Raw genomic sequence first — 18952 nt, forward strand, 5'->3', positions numbered from 1 at the left:
TGGCCCATGGTGGAGACCTCACACACTTGTTGAGTGACTGATAGGGGCTTCTTTTGTGTTTCTTGCTGTTCTCAGTCTAGCCCAGTGGCTGACACTTGTTCAGGCGTTACAATCACATTCAGCAATTTTTTTACCTCGCCGGGGTTTTCTTGGCAAAGATACTACAGTGATTTGCCATTTTGTTCTCCACTTCATTTTGTAGATGAGGAAACTGGGGCAAACAGGGTTAAATGACACTCAGAGAAATGCACCCAGAAATCTGAGGCTGGATTTGAACTCTGGGCTTAGCACTCTGCCCACTGTGCCACCTAGCTGTCATAGAAGGTACTTAATAAATGCTTTATGAATAAATGAATGAATGACTTCATGAAAGAATGACAGTGAAACCGAGGCACAGAGGCAAGATCATCCCAGTAAGGAAAAGAGTTGAGGGCTCTTTGTGAGCATTTTAAAGCAGTTTATTTTGTGGGGAAGCTGTCACAGTTCATCTTCTGCGTTTATGGGTAGTCCATAAGAAACTTGTGCTGGTGAAGAGAAATGAGGACCTTCTCAGCGTGTTCTAAATGAATTTCTTTGATCTGCAAGGGAGTTGGGGAGAGGCAGGGTCTTGTCCAATTATAAGCCTGAACAAGTAAAGTAAAGTGGTCAGCTAGGTGGCACACCAGGTCTGGTGTCAGGAGGTCCTGGATTCAAATGTGACCTCAGATACTTCCTAGATGTGTGGCCTAGCCCTTACCCTTCTGTCTTAGGGTTGTTACTAAGACCGAAAGAAAGGATTTTTTAAAAACCAGGTAAAAGAAAGAATTCCAGGGGAGGGACACAGCACCCCTCCACCTTCTCTTCCCTTGCTACTTGGTCCCCTTCTCTCTCCTTCTCCTTCTCCCTCCACTTCTCTTCACTTTTCTCTTCTTCCTTCTCTCTTTCTCTCTCTGCTTTTCTCCCTCTCCCTCCCCTTTTCCCCTCTCTTCCCTCCTCCTTTCCTGTTCCCTTTTCCTCTCTGTCTCCCCCTACCTTCATTCCCTCCTAAACTTAATCCTATAGCAGTTTAATCCAAGGAATGTTTCTTCCTTCTTCTCTTCAACTAGATTCAAATAAATGAATTTATTTCATTTTGAAGGCCAGCTCAGCCCCTCAGGGGATCCCTGAAAATGATGGGGAAGAGGTTCAAGCTTAATGGGGTCTAGAGATGAACTATGCTAATGCCTTCAATGAACGGAGGAAGAAACTGAGGTTGAGAAGAAGGGAGGGATTTGTCCAGGGCTCCACAAGTCCCAAGTAATGAGGTGCCCATTATTTGAACACTGGTCATAGAGTCAGAGGATCCTAGTTCTAGAGCTGGAAGGATCCTTGGAGGCCAACAATCCCAACTCCTGGGATTCTTTCCAGTTTCTGCAAGGATATACCAATGACCAACCCACCATCTGGCTCTTCTTAATACTTAGGTGGAAGAGCTCCCGTCTATTCTTGCCAAAACGTGCCAGTACTGGGGAATGCACCTTGTCCAAGATCTAGTGTCTTCCTCACCCTTTCCTCCTTCCACTCCATCTATATAGGATGCTGTCTCTCCATCCCACATGCCAGCTCAACTGACCTCATTCATGACTCCCTGCTCTTGGCTCTCCATGAGTTGCCTCCAACCTTGGCATAGGATGGCAAAGATTCTCTACCTCCTCACCACCCACTCCTAGGATCCTCAGGGTCCTTCAACACTCAACTTCAAAACCACTTCTTAAAGGAAGCTTTTAAAAAATTCTCTCCAAACTCTCTCCCTTTGTTGTGCCTTCTCCTTCCTTAAATTGTCATATATTTATCTGTATATTCCGCTGGCCAACTTCAATCTCCTCCCATTCGAAGGTGTAATAAAAAGAATATTGGTTTTGTAGTCAGTAGTCCAGGGTTCAAATCCTGTCTATGCCATTCAGTGCCTGTGTGACCTTGGGCAAGTAACTTTACCTTTGGGCCTCAGTTTCCTGATTCTCAGGGTATTCTGAGGTTCCTTCTAGCTCTGTGCTCCTGTGCCTCTTTCTTTTCTGACCTTACCCAGAGCCTGGCCCAGAGTAGGGACTAAAGACTTATGACCCTGAATTATGAGGGAAGGACAGCCATCTGTAATGATGAGTCATGATAAGTAAACAGCTACCTACAAACCACAAAATCCAACCCAGAAGACGAGGCACATCCTGACTGTGCTAGCTCAAGCCCAGTCCGGTTCTTTAATGTTCTTTCTCATGCGTGAGCCCCAAGAACAAGTCTCTCTCATTAGGAAATAGAAATACTAGATCAGATCATTTGTTTTTGCTCTCCTTCTTGTTGATGCCATTCATTTAGAGACTGTTTTGTCTGTCCTTTGTAGCAAGCCTTTCATGACGTGCCCAATCTCATTTTCTCTTCTCATTGTGATTGTAATAACAGCAAATCATCTTCCTCCCAATGCTGGGAGGTCTGCAGAGCACTTTGCTGCCTGAAGTCCCCGGAGGGAGGGACCCCAGGGTCTTCATTTAGGGGATGAGGAAATGGAGGCTCAGAGAGTGGGAGGGGGCTGCCCTTCTGTGCCACAGCCCCAATGAGCTTCAAGCCAGGATCCGAACCCAAGTCTCCAATCTAGTGTGTTCTCTTCCATTTCGAACAGGCTCTTGGGATTTCGATTTGGAGAGACAAGAAACAGGAACTACTTGGACCCAATTCCACCTTGAGTTAGTGACCAAGGTGGGATTTGAATCCAGACTCTGTCTCTTCTCTGACTCTCCCCTTCTCTCCACATCTCTCCCCTCCTAATCCTAATCTTGTAGTTTAAACAAGAGAATAGTCCTTCTTCCTCCTCAATTAGATTCAATTAACTCCTTTTATTTCATTCAGCCCAGCCTCCCAGGGCATCAATGGAAATAGCCTTTGCCCAGCAGTGCCTCGTCTCCTCAAGGCTCTCTTCTCTCACAGGTGTCCTCAGTGGGGCCCTGATGAGCTTGTGCCAGGACTGACACCCTCCTCCTCATGCACTCCTTGGGAGGTCCTGTCTCCTTAGACCTTAGAGAAGGCTTCAGGGACCTGAGCCGGCTCAGTTGGAGAGAAGAGCCCTCTGTAAGCATCCTGAGGGCAGCAGCTGCTTCCCTGTCAGCCCCCTGGTCTAGCCATTTGGCCTCATTCACATTGCCTTTTTTGACTGCCACAGCAGAACCCGGCTTTTGGAACCTAAATTCAGGAGCCCAGCCACACCTTCTTGGGAGTCTCTAATCCCGAGATGACCCTGAAGCCTGGTTTTAGCAAGCTTTCTTGCAGAGGGAAACTGCTTTCTCTAAATGTTTCTGGCTTCACAAACAGCAGGTGTAACGGGTGAAATGGGTGATAACCACTTTCTGTGTACTTAGTGGGTTTTTCCTCTTTTATTTTTGTCTTTCAGGGATCATGAAGCCCTCAGGGGGAAAACAGCCCTTATTTCATTCATTCTGTAGCTGAATCCAGTACTTCTGGGTGAGTGTAAAATTTGGGCTTTCTTTCTTTCTTTCTTTCTTTCTTTCTTTCTTTCTTTCTTTCTTTCTTTCTTTCTTTCTTTCTTTCTTTCTTTCTTTCTTTCTTTCTTTCTTTCTTTCTTTCTTTCTTTCTGTCTCTTTCTTTCTTTCTTTCTTTCTTTCTTTCTTTCTTTCTTTCTGTCTCTTTCTTTCTCTTTCTTTCTTTCTTTCCTTCTTTCTTTCTTTCTTTCTTTCTTTCTTTCTTTCTTTCTTTCTTTCTTTCTTTCTTTCTTTCTTTCTTTCTTTCTTTCTTTCTTTCTTTCTTTCTTTCCTTCCTTCTTTCTTTCTTTCTTTCTTTCTTTCTCTCTTTCTCTCTCTCTCTTTCTTTCTTTCTTTCTTTCTTTCTTTCTTTCTTTCTTTCTTTCTTTCTTTCTTTCTTTCTTTCTTTCTTTCTTTCTTTCAAGTTGGGCATGTGATAAACCCTGGTGGTCCTCCACCCAGGTCTTTGCCTGTCTAAGTCACTTCTGCCAGATAATAACTCTTACCGTGCCAGCCTTTAGCTGGGCATGGAGCTATGTACATCTAGGTCCCAATTAGGGTGAATAATGAAGTGACCACATGTATTATATAAAATGTGTAAGGCTGAGATGGTTGCACTGTAGTCCAGTGTCAGTCCTTGCCGAGACTCATTTATAGACCAGCCCTGCAAAGGCTGATCTTGGTTTCAAAAGGACAATCATGTCATAGTTTCAGGACTTCAAGGACCTTCCAAGACCACCCAGAGACACCCTGGGGTGTCAAAGTCAAATAGAAATGGGGCCACTAACCCTTATATAAGCAGATATCAACATCATCCGTGTTTCATTGGATTTTGATTTATTTTATTAAATGTTCCCCAGTTAAGTTTTAATCTGGTTCTGGCCATAGTTGGCAGTATGTCTGACACCTCTGATCCCTTTCACTGACACTGTAAAGATGGGACAGTCACAGCAGCCTGAGAACATCTGAAGCATTTCCCTACTGCTGTCTGCCCTACAAAACCCATCTCGACCCCTCAGAATTGTCACGTCTTTTGGACTTCACTTTCATGCTCACTGAGCATGATGGAATAGATGGATGGAACTCTTTTTCATGTTACTAACCTGGAAATCCAGAGCTTGAGCTCTTCAGTATCAAGTTAGTTGGTCTGCTAATTCCTTTTTGACTCTGTGTCTACTTCTATTCTTGGGATTCTTTCCTTATTCCTTGGAGCTATCTTCTTCCAATTATTAAAGAGAAAATACGGTGAAGCCAAAAGATCCTGAACTCAGATTCCTGAGACCTGGCCTTCCTTCAGTGATGGTTCCATTACTTTCTAATTGTGGGATCTTGAGAAAGGCTCTTAACTTCTCGAGGCATCAACTTTTTCATGTATAAAATGAGGGCATTGAAGGAGGGGAGGGAATGAACATGAATCATATAACTATGGAAAAATAGTCTAAATTAATTAATTAACTAAAAATTTTCAATAAAAAGAACCCCAGTCCCAGTCTCTTTATTTATAAAATGGGAATTCCACTCTCCTCTTCATCACAGACTCACCCATCATTGTTATGAAAAAAGTTGCCCCCCAACAATTGAAAGTGCCATCTAAATATGAGGCACTGTGACTCTTTTCAGAGTTGACAGCTTATCTAGCTTATTCTCTAGATCTGACATTTCAAAACTTCAGGGAAGTTTAGCATCAAAAGCCTTTGTAAGTAGGTTCTCTCCTGCCTTGTACTGTCCATCTTCTAGACAACTCAGAATTCTCTGTCTTTTGTATGAGACAGATCCTGGTTCTGTTTCATGAAGCTGTCCAACGTGCACACCTTCATCTAATCAATGAATTGATCTAACTGATGTGGAAAAATCTAGAAGAGAGAAATCATGTTCATAGCACTGAAGCACATCTGTAGCCCGGCACGCTATGGCGATTTGTTTCTCTTTCTTTCTCACCTAGCCTCCTCTTCTGTCCCCTGAACAGAACTGGTACAATGGCAACCAAGATTTGTGAGTGTGTCCCTGGCTTTTGAAAGGTGACATAGTGGGAAGAGTGCTGGAGCCATGTTGGAAGACATAGACTCAAATTATGGCTCTATAAACGTACTAACTGGATGGCTTTAAGAAAATTCCTTTTTGTTTGTTTCTCTGGGTTTTCTGACAAATTTCGGTAACATATATTAGCCTTATTGTTGACACATTTTGTTCGAATATGACAGATACTTACCAAACAGTACTCACATAGCACTGCCTCTTTGAAAACACATGCCATGAAAGTAGTTCCATAAGGAGGAGGGAGAAGGGAGACACTCTAGCCAATCACTCCTACCCTCAACAAGATGCATCTTTTTCAGATGAGAATACACAAGCTTAGACATTTGGACACATCAATCAACTAAGCATAGACTTTAGAAAAAGTGTAGAAAGTCCTTGATCAATTTAGATGACTTTGAAAACCTTAAGCTAAGGACAAACTAAAAGGCAGATTCTCCAGCAGAATAACTGCACCAAATCTAAGGGGAGCATCTTGAAGATCCCATTAAGGGGACTTCTGGAAGCTGTGGGGTATCGTTTGGCCCCATGTGCTCTTAGGTTGGAGCCCACTCCCTCCCTAAGCTTCGCATATACTAGTGGGAGAGGGAAATGTTTTGGACCACTTGGACTATTTATACCCCATTCTGTGTCAGCTAAGCGTGCGTGGCTAATTGATATCACCTATTATTAGGGACGGGGGAGAGCCCACCAGTGGGGGCTTGTGAACTATCACATAAAGATAAGCTACCCCAATCCTGTAAGTCTACCCCTGGAACTCTTGCTGTGGGGCCAAACCTTCCAATGTGAGTGGTGGTTAGAGAGAGGCTAAAGAACATGGACTGTAACCAACAGTATGCAAAGAACACAGACCCACAGTGACCTTGTTCAGATGGTTGGTGGCCACAGGAACCCATCCTTTATGCACACTGTTGGTGGCACGTATCGCTTTCCAGATTGTCTCCTCAACTGTAAAAGTGAAATATTAGAATTATGAGTTGGAAGGGACCTCAGGAATTCTCTGACTTGATCTAGACTGGAGCAGAAGTCCTTTCTACACTATCCTAAGGAAAGTTTCATCTGGTCTCTGCTGGAAGATCTCCAAAGCACAGGATCATGTCATCCCAAGGCAGCCCATTCTACCTTTGAGCAGCTCCCTGCCATTGTGTGGGAATTTGCCTCTCTGAAATGTTGCTCCATTGCCATTGGCTCTGTTCACTAGGGCCAAGAGAAAATGGCTAATCTCTTCTCCATGACAGCCCTGTAGCTATTCAGCTATCACATTCTCCCAGCATCTATATCTTCTCGGCTTCCTTTCTCTGACCAGCCATCATAGCAATATTCACTTTGCCCATTCGATTGATCCTCTCAAAGTTGTTCTGTCTCCTCTCAAAGACTTGGGAGGATTCCAGGAGTCCATGGGGGCCGAGGACACTGTGAGCATACGACCTCTACAGCATTTGGCCTTTAAAGACAATTGGATTCAAATTATTTCAGGGAAGGACCAAGCCATACTGATGGAAACCATTTCTTAACAAGCTAGACTCTCTTATTCAAAAGTGTTTGTGATTAAAAACCATGTTCAAAAGGCAAATACACAAATCCATTCACTGTCTTTTTGCTTGAATTCCCTGCCATGAGTGAAGGCTAATGCTTTTCGTTAACGCCATCAGACTTTTTCCAGGCCTGATTATAATTATTCTCCAGCTCCTTATTCTCTTTTGACAAGAGAAATGAGGAAAATTTGCATTAATCAAATCAACGGCTCACATCTGCATTTTGATGGAGAGAATTAAAGATGATGCTGTCTCTGGGGAGAGGGCTGAGAGGGGAGTGACACCAATCAAGGCTACAGAACTCAGGGTAGAAGGGGAGGAAGGAAAAGGGAATTGATGTGAGAAGGAATGGAAGGGAGTTCCCTGCTCTGTGAAGATGACTGAACTCACCCCCCGCCTGTCAATAGGAAATACACTTTATCTTGCTCACCAAGGACCAAGGATCACTACTAGGTTCAAAATACTGAGAGGTACCTTAGAACAGGGAATGTCAGAGTTGGGGGAGATTTTCAATCACCAAATGGTAAATGTTAGGGCAGCCAAACATTATTAGCTACACTGAAGGAAGGTCTTAAATATTGACTCCAAAAGGACAATGCAGGGAGATGGGAGTGCGCATCTGGTACCACTGTCATACTCTTCACTATTTCCTCTCTGTCTCTCTGTCTCTCAATGTACAACCTGGATAGGTCCCTTTCCCCTCTCTGAACTGTTTTCTCCTCTGTGATGAGAGGATTAGGCTCAGTTTCCAAGACCTTTCTTATTTTCTCTAACAAGTAAACTGCCTAGTCTACAACCTCAGAAAGTCTGGGAATGAGATTCTGCATTAAGCAGAGGGTTTTCAGTGCACCCAGAATTTTACATGCCCTGGAGGAAGATGCCAGAGAAGGGGATTCAATTAAATTGCATATGCATTTAAGATATTGTTTTTTAAAAAAGTCTTTCAACTCCAATTACCTGAGCAGTAATAGCGATGGCAATGAAATCAAATGGGGTGATCAGCATGTCCCAGGCAGTTCCAGCTACTTCTGAGAGAACTTCTGTCAGATTGACAGAAGGAAGAACCTCATCATAAAACAAGGTCCTCTGTGCCTCAGGAAAGAATCAAAGTGGAACAGTAGTTATTTAAGACAAAGACCTCAGAGCAAGGGACAAGAAAACTCAGCTAAAGGTCACTGCTCTTAGAGGGGGTTGGTTGCCTTCTCTTTCCATGTTCTCGGCATGAGCAAAGGTACAACCCATGGAGAAAGGTACTGATCCTCATCATCTAGCCCCTAGGAGTGACCACAGAATTCATCTAGGCCAAAGCCCATCCATCCACTGTTGGGTCCACTCAATGCCCATCCACTCTGTATCATATCCAATCATTCATTTGTCACAGAAGTTGCATCCAAAACGCCAGGGGCCATTCTGATTTCTCTTGATATCACAAATATATAAAGAACAGACATGGGTTATCTATCCCTCTCATCATGTGACGAATCTACCTTCTTCTTGTTCATCCATTTCTCTAATTCCTTCCTTGTCATATGTTCCCAGTCACTATTGACCTATTCATTGCCCCTGAATGATACTCATTGTTTATTCCTTGGAAAGCATAATGTTCTATAACTTTCAGCCCTACAACACCACTGGTCAAATGTTAGAGAGAGAGAGAGGGAGCCAGGCATGGAGATAAGACTTTGTTTTAGGGAGAAGTTTTAGATGATTAAAGGAGGTTTGTCATTTCATGAAGGCAATCCATCCCTCTGTGATCCTTGTGTTTAATTCTGGGCTCAGTTTGTTGTTCTTTTGCAGGGTCTACCATGTATATGTATACATATGTATGTGTATACTGATGGATAAACTCGATAGGCTGACCATATAATTATATATATCCTTTTTCTAAGAATAAGTTTGGATACATTTCCCCCCTCAAGTCTTTAATAGCTGTCCCTCCTTCAGATACCTCATTATTGGCTTCTCAATGCCCTCTGCCCTGTGTCTCCCCTAGCACAGACCTTCTCCTTGGCATTGGTCTCATGGAGCTGCTTTCTTCATCTTACTTCTGTCTAATTCACAGTTCTTCCTTTCTTCTAACCATATCTAGCTCTGTGACATTTGAGTATAAATATGGCACCTCCACTTTCCTTAATGCTGAAGAGCTTGTCTAAAAACCTGGGATTCTTTTCCTGTTCTACTTCTTATCTTCCAGTTAAATATTTAAATGCCTTTAAATGCCTCAGCTTCACTGGGTCTCTCTCCAAACTTTTGTCAAATTTTACTCTTCTCTCTGCTTTATGCTTAGTTGCTGCTCAGAGTTTTCTCCACGTTTCACCAATATCATCTAAACTTGTGGGACTTTTGGCCTCCATCTATTTCCACTTCAAAAGTAAGTCAAATTTTGCTAACCAAGGCATCTTGGGTTCTTTGGGTCTCTTCATAATGATGAATGATGAAGGATTTACATCAGCTAAATTTCCATAAGAAGTTATTCTAATCTGTGTCCATGTCCTTCCTTCCATCCATGCCCCATTTTCCATCATCAATAGCTTGTTTATGAATTAGATCAGGTTGAAATTACTTTCATTATCTGACATTTCTTTTTTCTATTTTTTTATATAGCTCCATACTAATTTTGATCTCTCTCTGGTCTAACAAGAAAGTGATTTGACTAATCCAGGTAGTTGATTTATCAATGATTTCCACATGAGTAATAAGTGATTGGTTGTCTGCTAAAACATAATTATAGGAACAAATTGTAGTATCTGATGGTGTGCTGAAAGGAATCGATGAACTGGAGGAATTCCATGTGAACTGGGACGACCTCCAGGAATCGATGCAGAGTGAAAGGAGCAGAACCAGGAGAACATTGTATACAGAGACAAATACATTATGGCACAATCAAATGTAATGGACTTCTCTTCCAGCAGAAATGCAATGATCCAGGACAATTCTGAGGGACTTATAAGAAAGAACACTATCCACATTCAGAGAAAGAACTGTGGGAGTAGAAACACAGAAGAAAAACATATGATCAATCACATGATTCAATCGGCATATGATAGGGATTTTGACTTTAAATGATCACTCTATTGCAAATGTTAATAATATGGAAATGAGGTTTTGAACAATGATACATGTATAACCCAGTGGATTTATTTGCTCATCAGCTTAGGGAGGGGGAAGGAAAGAGGGGTGGGAAAGAATATGAATCATATAACCATGGAAAAATATTCTTAATTAATTAAAAAAATATATAATTACAGGAGAGGCAGTGTAACACTGTCAATTGAGATTCAACCTCAAATCTAGGAAGACCTGCATTCAAATCCTTTCTAATTCTTTGACCTGAGCAAATCATTAAGTTCTTGAGTTCTGGGCAACTTTCTAAGACCATAAATTGTAGGAGAGGTCCTGACCTGCACTAGTAGAGGGAGTTTACACATAGGGCTTTCCTTACACTCATGAAATCCCATTTCCCAGCTTTACCCTTAAAAAATAATTGAATTCTTATGCATACATATGTGTGTATGTGTGTGTAAGAGAGAGAGAGAGACAGAGACAGAGACAGAGACAGAGACAGAGAGAGACAGAGAGACAGACAGACAGAGAGAGAGAGAGAGAGAGAGAGAGAGAGAGAGAGAGAGAGAGAGAGAGAGATTATATTTGGTGCTTGACATGCTCTGAATATTCTGATATTTTTTCCCCAAAGAAAGTGTTCATGCCTATACAGTCCAAAGTCAGGAAGGCTCATCTTCCTGGATTCAAATCTTGTCTCTGGTACTTCCTAGCTATGTGACCCTGGGCAAGCCACTTTACCTTGGTTTTCTCAACTGTAAAATTAGTTAAAGAAGGAAATTGTAAACAACTCCAGTATCTTTGCCAAGAAAACCCCAAATGGGGTCAGACATGACTAAACAATAACAAGTCATCACCTTCTCTACTATATTTTTTGCCATCCTCATCTTATGACTTTTCACTTTTGCACTATGGCAAAGTATGTTGATTTAATTGAGAATATCTTACTAAATTCTTTGTAGAATTTACTTACCTTTTTATCCACTACAAAAGATGTTGGTGCAGAGAATGTGATTATTTTCATGGTGCTCTTTTTGCAAATATTTACTTTGAGCGAGGCAATGTGAGATGGCCCAGTATCCTAACAAGCAGTGTTTCTTAGTTCCTTTGGGTCAGTGTTAAAATTAGCTCTGCCAAATCCTTTCTTTGCCTGGCCAAGAAAGATCTCTGAGCCATCCTCTCAGAGAACTCCAACTTCCTTCTGTCTTCTGGTTTTGTTTATAGTGAGGTCAAGATTGGATGACTCAGCTCCTTCAGCAATATGTCAGATTCAGCAATAAGTTGTTGGTCATGGAAAAAGGATCTCACTTTTCCTTTGCCAACAGTCAAGTTGAAGCTTATAGATAATTAAAAAATTCTGTGCTTCTTAGCACCCTCTGCCACTGCCACTGCTGTGGGTTTCATAGTACTGAGTGGAATTTTGCAATTTTATTTGTTTCTCAGACTGTTATGGCCAAAGAGTGACAACAAGCATCTGACTTCCTAAGTCAAGTTGCTTCATGCTTAGTCAGGCTGGTCTTCCAAAGGCAGATTTAGTTTGTTTCCAACATTGTCTTTCAAAGTCTTTCTAGCATGATAGAAACTCCCCAGAACTTGTTCTCTATGGACAGATGTAGCTTTCAGGAACCTAGAATCATCTCTACCTGGCAGTAAGATGGAGAAATGGAAAGAGCCCTAGACTTGGAGTCAGAAAGACATGAGTTCATATGCCCAAAGGGCGCTAAAAGACTGTCTGCCCTTTGATCCAGCCATAGCACTGCTGGGTTTGTACCCCAAAGAGATAATAAGGGAAAAGACTTGTACAAGAATATTCATAGCTGCTCTCTTTGTGGTGGCCAAAAATTGGAAAACGAGGGGATGCCCATCAATTGGGGAATGGCTGAACAAATTGTGGTATATGTTGGTGATGGAATACTATTGTGCAAAAAGGAATAATAAAGTGGAGGAATTCCATGGAGACTGTAACAACCTCCAGGAAGTGATGCAGAGTGAAAGGAGCAGAACCAGGAGAGACTGATACACTGTGGTATAATCAAATGTAATGGACTTCTCTACTAGCAGCAAGGCAATGATCCAGGACAATCCCAAGGGACTCATGAGAAATAATGCTAACCACATCCATAGAAAGAACTGTAGGAGCAGAAAAACAGAAGAAAAACAACTGCTTGATCATATGGGTCCATGGGGACATGATTGGGGATATAGGCTCTAAATGATCACCCTAGTACAAATAACAATAATATATAAATAGGTCTTGATCAATGACACATGTAAAACCCAGTGGAATTGCAAGTTGGCTATGGGAAGGGGGTGAGATGAGGGGAGGAGGGAAAGAACATGAATCATGTAACCATGGGAAAATAGTCTAAATTCATTAATTAGATAAAAAAAATTAAAAATTTTCCTCCAGAATGATTGGATCAGTTCACAACTCCACCAACAATACAATAGTGTCCCAATTTTGCCACACACATACATCCCATCGATATTTATCACTTTCCTTTTCTGTCATATTGGCCAATCTGATAGGTGTGAGGTGGTACCTCAGAGTAGTTTTAATTTGCATTTCTCTAATCAAAAGTGATTTTGAATATTTTTTCATATGATTATTGATAGCTTTGATTTCATCTGAAAACTGCTTGTTCATATCCTTTGACCATTTGTTAATTAGGGAAATGATTCAGGAACTTACTAGCTTTCTGATACTGGGCAAGTTGCTTAATACTTAGTGACTCAGTTTCTTCATCTTTCAAGTGAGAGGGTTAATTTCTAATTTGGCCTATAATTGGTCTCTACATTTGGAAACTTCTAGCTCTAAATCTATGAACCTATAAGTCACTTAGACATTACATGGTGGATAGCTAGAGATGGAGAGACTATTTTATGGACAGATAGATAGATTGATCCATAGATAGATGGATAGATGGATGGATAGATATGGGGAAAGGCATAGGTATAGATAGATTGGTAGATAGATAGATGGATAGACAGACAGATAGAACATTTGTTGAATGCCTACCGTTTGCCAGGTATTGTGCTAAGTACTAGGAATACAAACAAGACAGCCCCTCCTTTTAAGAAGCTAATTTCCTAATAGGGAATACAAGACATAAATGGCCTCTGGAAAGCAGGGCTAAAAGGAAGATATCTATGCAGGCGGTTCAGAGAATGAATTGAGGTGGGAGTTTGATGAGCATGGCTGAGCCTTTTTATGAATGGGGATCAGAGATTCACCACTCATGAAATCAGGCCCCAAGGGATAACATGCATTGTCTCATTTCACTTGACTTCTCAGCCTCAGTTTCTTAATCCAAAAAGTGGGAATAATAATGAAAATACTGCCCTCACTGGGTAGTCGTGAAGATCAAATAACATATATAAAACCAAAGTCCTAGATAAAGGGTGGCTAATGTTATTGTGCCCCAAGAAAGCGTCAGAATAGAGCTTTGTAGAAGTCGATTGTATTGTCAGAGAGAGAGTGGAAGCATAAAGACAAAGAAGTGGGAGAATGCTAGATGAAAATAGTCAGAGAGAATGGCCCAGTTAGTGTAGAGAAAATAGAGAATGGAAGGGGCAGAGTAGGGCCTAGTGATAGTTACTCTGGGAGGTGGTGGGCATCAGGGGAAGTGGCCTTGTTGAAATACAATCTCCCAGTTCTTAAGAGAGTCTACACCCCCCAGCTGGTGGCTCATATGATTTGCTTTGTGGAAGTGAGTCCACTTTCCCCTCCCACCGTGCTTCTAGAGTCCTTGATTTCATCCATGTGAGAAAATGGCAAAGTTCCAGGGAGTCTAAAGTGGCAACCCTGATGGCCCCGGAGCCCGAAGTTATTTGAGAGGAGTTCAAACAAGCATTAATTGTCTACCATCCATCCTTTATTGATGCACGAGAGTTTTCTCTTTTCTTCTAAGGCCAATAATTGGCAGAAGCCTGGAGGAGGTGGATGATCATTAAGAAGGGAGAAACTGACTTTAGAAGGATAATAAACCTTGAAAGTGACTTTTAAAGGAAGCCGGGCTCTCCGAGATCTGAATTACATGTCATGTTAGAGCTGGGAGAGATTGTAGAGAGCCTTGATTCTATCCCCTTCGTTGTATAGAAAACCAGGCTCTAGAGAACCAGTGGGAGGCCTCAAGCTAGATTAGCGTTTGCCAGGTCAGCCCTCTAGCCACCGTGTCACAGAGAAGGTGGTGGGTTTTTGAAATGTATACAAGAAAAACAGAGTAAATGACAAAAAACCTTGTCCTCAAGGAACCTACAATCAATGTAAAAAAACTGATCAGGTGCCCGTTGTGTGCCAGGCACTATGCTAGGGACTGTAGACCACCCCCAAGGACCTTACATTCTATAATCAATCATTACATGCTTACTACATGGTAGTGCTGAGAATACAAATCCATCCACAAACTTTATTAAATGTCTTCTGAATATCGGTTGCCAATACAAGATAAAACTGAATTTACCTTCCCTTTGGGAGTTTACATTCTCTCCAGCAAATAATATATCCACATGCAACTCTCTGTACAAAAGAATCGTCCTAGCATATATGTGGCATTTAGGGTTTCCTAATCTCTCTATCTGTCTCTCTGTGACTCTGTGTCTCTGTCTCTCTCAGTGTGTGTCTGTCTCTGTCTGTTTCTGTCTATCTCTCTGGGTCTCTCTGTGTCTGTCTCTCTGTGTCTCTCTGTCTGTCTCTCTGTCTCTATCTCTCTGTATCTCTGGGTCTCTCTGTCTCTCTGTGTCTCTCTGTCTCTCTGTGTCTCTCTCTGTCTATCTCTCTGTGTCTCTCTCTGTCTATCTCTCTGTGTGTCTCTCTGTCTATCTCTCTGTGTCTGTCTCTGTCTATCTCTCTGGGTCTCTCTGTGTCTGTCTCTCTGTGTCTCTCTGTCTGTCTCTCTGTCTCTATCTCTCTGTATCTCTGGGTCTCTCTGTCTCTCTGTGTCTCTCTGTGTCTCTGTCTCTCTCTGTGTCTCTCTGTCTATCTCTGTCTCTATTGCTCTGTGTCTCTCTGTGTGTGTCTCTTTCTCCCTCTCTCTCCCTCTCCCTCTCTCCCCCCCTACATCTCTCTCTCTCCCTCTCTCTCTCATATATGTATATATAACATTGGGTGTCACCATTGACCTGTGAGGATGGCAGGACAGAAGCTGAGGCCCTTCCTTGCCTCGGTCCCTCTGCCTTGGATGGGGGGCTTTTGCCCCAGCCACACTCCTTCAGCAATGACTCCAAGTGGGAAAGCCCTCTGTGCAGCCTGGGGAGCGGGGTGGGTGGGGGAGAACACCCAGCGAGAACCAGGATATTTAAATTGGAAAAAGAACTCACCTCTTGGGGACTGAGCTTCCGGGCATGAGAGTGAAGTAGTCTTTATTTTGCAAATTACTGTGAACGGAGTGTTTGGGGCTGACCTTTAAATCGCACCAGACTGTTCTCCCCCTCCTTTGCTGCACTTACAGTAATTCTCACCCGCCTCGATCCCTGTGCAGGGCTGTGTGGGCTGAGATGAATTATTAAAGGCCAGTGCAATTACCATTCAAAGATGGAGAGCCCAGTCCTCCTGGAATTCCTAATTCGAGGCTCTGACTTAGTGGGCTCCCAGGGTGGGGATGAGTGGCTGGGAGAGCCAGCCTGGGCCCATCTATCCAAGGGCCCGACTAGCCTGTCCATCCAAGGGCAGCAGGGAGAGAGTGGACCCCCGAGAGCCCCCTTTCCTAATCACCACTATGTAAAGCCAAGTTAGGAAAGGGAATCTGAGAATCCGAAGGGACTCAGTTGATGGGACCTTCAGAGAGTTCCTAATTTACCACCTTCAACTCTTAGAAAGAACCTTAGAGACCAGTTCAGCCTCCTCATTTACAGATGGGACAGTGACAAGATCAAAGGATTTCGGCAAGAGGTTGTTGTTCAGTCATTTCAGTCCCAGCTGACTCTTCATGACCCTCGATGGGGTTTTCTTGGCAAAGATAGTGGAGAAGTTGGCCATTGCCTTCTCCAGCTCATTTTACAGATGAGGAAATGGAGGCAAATGGGGGGAAGTAACTTGCCTGGCAAGTGTCTGAGGTAAGATTTGAGTCTTCCCAGCTTCAGACCCAGCACTCTATCCACCGCACCACATGGCTTTCCTAGTTAGTTAGAGGGCCTGTGCTCAAGGCAAACGTCATCCCTCTCTACTGGACTCAATTTCCTTATCTGCAAAAAGAGGAGGTTGAACTAGAGATGGCCTCTAACTTCCTTTTGAGCTCATAATCTATGGTCTTGGATAATAATCTAGGATCCCAGATCCCAGATAGGAAAACTGAGTCCTAGAGAGGGGAAAGGATCATTGAATCCTAGCCGCAGGAGGAGAAATGCCAGAGATGTCACTTAGACCAAGCCCCTCTCCTACCGAAGAGAAGAAGGTCAGGGATTTGTCCAGCATCACTGCTGAATCAGACACAGCCTCATCTAATCCCAACCAGTGGTCATTAAACACCTATTATTTGCCAGGCACTGTGCTAGGCACTGGAGTGATCAACCATTAAGAACCAGGGTTCTCCATGGAGGAGCCCCTATTCTCAAGGGCAAGAAGGAAACAGCCAAATGGTCTCTGCCCCAAGGAACTTGGAAGGGGACTTGAAGGCAGCCCAGCAACCAGGTCCCTGGGCAGCCCAAAGGAACAGTCGTCAGCGGGTGGTCAGCACGGGACAGCTCCAAGCATACCACAGAGAGCCTCTAGGGCTGCTCTCCACTGGCCACTGAATTCTCTACCTGCCTGTGTCCCTACCCTCTCTCATACAATGCAAGTTTAAGACTTATAGCAGGCACAGATTAAAGTGCTAAGAGGAGAATGACTTACATTGATGGATTCATCCACTGACTCACTGACTCACTTATTAATTGATTAATTCAGCGAGATACAAGAAAAAGGGAAGATGTAACCACTGTCTTCACAGGACTGAACGTCTTAATGAGGAGACAAGGCTAATTCAGAGGATTCAAAGAATAAGGCAAGAATTTGAAGAGGGATATAAGAAAAGTTTGAAGATCTTTGGGTTTTAGTTGGAAGAGACTTCAGAGTCCATTGAGTCCAACCTCTTCATTTTACAGATGAGGAAACTGAGGCAGAGAGTGGTTAAGTGACTGGTCCAGGCTCACATAGTAAATATCTAGGATGGGATCTGAACCCAAGTCTTCCTGACTCCAAGTCTAATCAATGCTCACTCTATGACACTACAATGTCTCTGAAAAGGGATATGGAGGAGGGAGGGATCACTTCCAGCTTGGGGGTAGAGAAGGACAGGCTATCAGAGGTTACCTGCAGGAGTGGATATCTGAGGTGTGCCTTGCAAGATGGGCAAGTTGTTGATGGGGAGGACTGGAAATTGTGGAGGAAGAAAAATGGGGATCATGCCTGATAGGGTGGAGAACCCAGCTGGACCAGTGTATACGAGCCGTGGTTAATAAAGCCTCACAGGCAGTTGGAGCCAGAATGTCAAGCCCAGCTGGGGCTTGAATGCCAGCATCTGAAGCTTAGATTTTATCCTATGCAGGTTCACACCTGCCAAAGGAACCTGGTCACAGAACACTTTTTAAATTCCCTGAGAGAGCTGCACATACTTCTTAGATGATTCCGAGGCTGCAAAGGGAATTTGGAGACATTTTGGAGCAAAAGAGAGGAAATTTGGTCTATTTTTATCCTAAAAAATGGCTGTACATAACAAACATTTTTGATACATACATAATGTCATGTTTAATGCATTGGAGGGAAAAATACCACCAACCCAGGCCCTTGCTCTGATTCACGGGCACCATTTCAGAGATGCTGTGCTCATGAGTCACCCCATAGCCACTAGGTCAGCCCCATGGCCACTTCAGTGGGTTTGCTGGGACAGGAGCAAGGCTCCCCATGCCTTCTAATCCTTCATGATTCGGGGCCAGATCTTCCCAGAAGTCTTCCATAGAGCCCCTACCCCCCACCCCACCGCCTGGAGGCTGTCTTCTGGGTCTTTGCAGCAGCCACTTTATAAGGCTGCTGCCCTTCTGCTATAACTAATACCTGGGGGGTCTGGCACAGTGAATAGAATACTGGCCAGAGTCAAGAAGACAGCATTCAAAACCAGCCTCAGATACTTAAAATGGTATATATCTGGCAAGTCTGCCTCAGTTTCCTCTTTACAAAATGGGTATAATAATGGCCCCTACTTCTTATGTTGGTTGTGAGTATAAAATGAGAGAATGTGTGTAAAGTGTCTTGTAAACCTGAAAGCACTATATAAATGCTAACTCTTTTGTTATTATTATTGTGGTAGCTAGATGGCACAATGGATAGATGTCTGAGTCTGAAGTCAGGAAGACCTGAGTTCAAATCTAGCCTCAGACACTCACTAGCTATGTGACCCTGGGCAAGTAACTTCACCCTATTTGCCTCAGTTTTCTCATCTATAAAATAAGCTGGAGATGAAAATGGCAAATCATTCTGGCATCTTTGCCAAGAAAACCTCAAATGGGGTCACAAAGAGTCAGATAGAACTAAAACAATTGAACAATCACAAACAACAAAATATTATTATCATCTTTTCGGTTCATATACATATTCAATGATATTTCTTACACTCTTTATTGTGTGAAGACCATCATTTGGTAGTAAGCCACATCAGGAACCTCAAAAAAAAGTGGAAAGGAAGGGCCAGACCTCAAACTCTCTTTGTTGTTGTTGTTCTTTTTGTTTTGAGGTAAACAGGGATAAGTGACTTACCCAGGATCACACAGCTAATAAATGTCTGATATCACATTTGAACTCAGGTCTTCTTGATTCTAAACCTAGAGCTCTAACCATGGCATCACTTAACTGACCCTCAAACTCTCTAT

At 42.9% G+C, this 18952-nt stretch overlaps 1 long non-coding RNA gene across 2 annotated transcripts in view; it reads right to left on the bottom strand.

The window, feature by feature from the left end:
* Window positions 1-436: 436 nt before the first annotated feature.
* Window positions 437-18952, bottom strand: part of LOC107650032 (uncharacterized) — a 30802-nt gene continuing 12286 nt past the window's right edge. Inside the window, exons 2-3 of one of the 2 annotated variants that reach the window (XR_008911951.1) lie at window positions 8009-8143; window positions 437-623 (exon numbers count right to left, since the gene is read on the bottom strand). This is a non-coding gene — a long non-coding RNA (uncharacterized LOC107650032). The remainder of the gene's footprint in view (window positions 624-8008; window positions 8144-18952) is intronic. The other variant, XR_001624637.2, reaches the window with a different exon arrangement.

Source organism: Monodelphis domestica, chromosome 5 (genome assembly GCF_027887165.1).
Source record: "Monodelphis domestica isolate mMonDom1 chromosome 5, mMonDom1.pri, whole genome shotgun sequence".
Classification (NCBI taxonomy): domain Eukaryota; kingdom Metazoa; phylum Chordata; class Mammalia; order Didelphimorphia; family Didelphidae; genus Monodelphis; species Monodelphis domestica.